Source organism: Oryx dammah, unplaced genomic scaffold, assembly GCF_014754425.2.
Source record: "Oryx dammah isolate SB20612 unplaced genomic scaffold, SCBI_Odam_1.1 HiC_scaffold_24, whole genome shotgun sequence".
Lineage (NCBI taxonomy): Eukaryota > Metazoa > Chordata > Mammalia > Artiodactyla > Bovidae > Oryx > Oryx dammah.
Window position 1 is genome coordinate 64,202,295 of NW_024070208.1, and position 891 is coordinate 64,203,185.

The window sequence follows — 891 nt, forward strand, 5'->3', positions numbered from 1 at the left end:
AAGGAAAGTCCCAGAAACAGAGTGAAACAAACAGCCCTCCTAGCTAGCCCAGTTTACATAGCGCAGGCTCAGGGGGAAGGAGACAAATGTATAAAAGGAGGAAGCCTAGAAGGATTGAGGCCCCACTTCTGGGTCGGCCCACCCTCATTCCTCGAGGGTTTATTTTCCTTTACTTTCTAAATGAAACTGAGTTGTAACACCGATTCATCTGTTGTTTCAAAATTTTGCTGTGACAAAACCAAGAACCAAGGAAATTACAAACTTCCCTGATATACCTAAGACTATAACAAAATGTGAGAAAAAGCTGAAAACAAAATCCAGAGTACTAGTTAATCCAATGGAATGAGAGATATTTTAAATTTATTTTTTACTTGTTCCTCTAATTTTTACTTCATTGTATGATGTAGAACAGACATAATTAATGATTTAATCATAATGCAAACTTTTTTGTTTTTTTCTAGTCATCCTTTAAATATATGTGTAGTAAATTTATCCTCCTTTCATTCCTGGTAGTAAATTTCTGGTTGAAAACTCAGAAATTTCCATGAGTTTTCTGTTGACTCTTAGTAACAATGTCATTAAAGAAACTTTAAACATCATTATTAAAGTTGCAATATGATTTCCATATAAAAATTAAAATGTACATATCCCAATCTTCACAAGTAGTTAAAACTTCCCCTCTTTTTCCTTCTGCTAAGGTCTGTCAATGATAGCACCGATATTCTGGAAAATGTGGATGGTCACTTTGGATTTTTCTTTGTTTAACTTGATTTCATTTTCCTGTGTGATGCTAAAACATTTGAAGGTACAACGCTGGAGATTAGAATGTGCACATCTTTGGTGACCATTGACTTAACTATCGAAGACATATATTGAATATCTCATTATCTT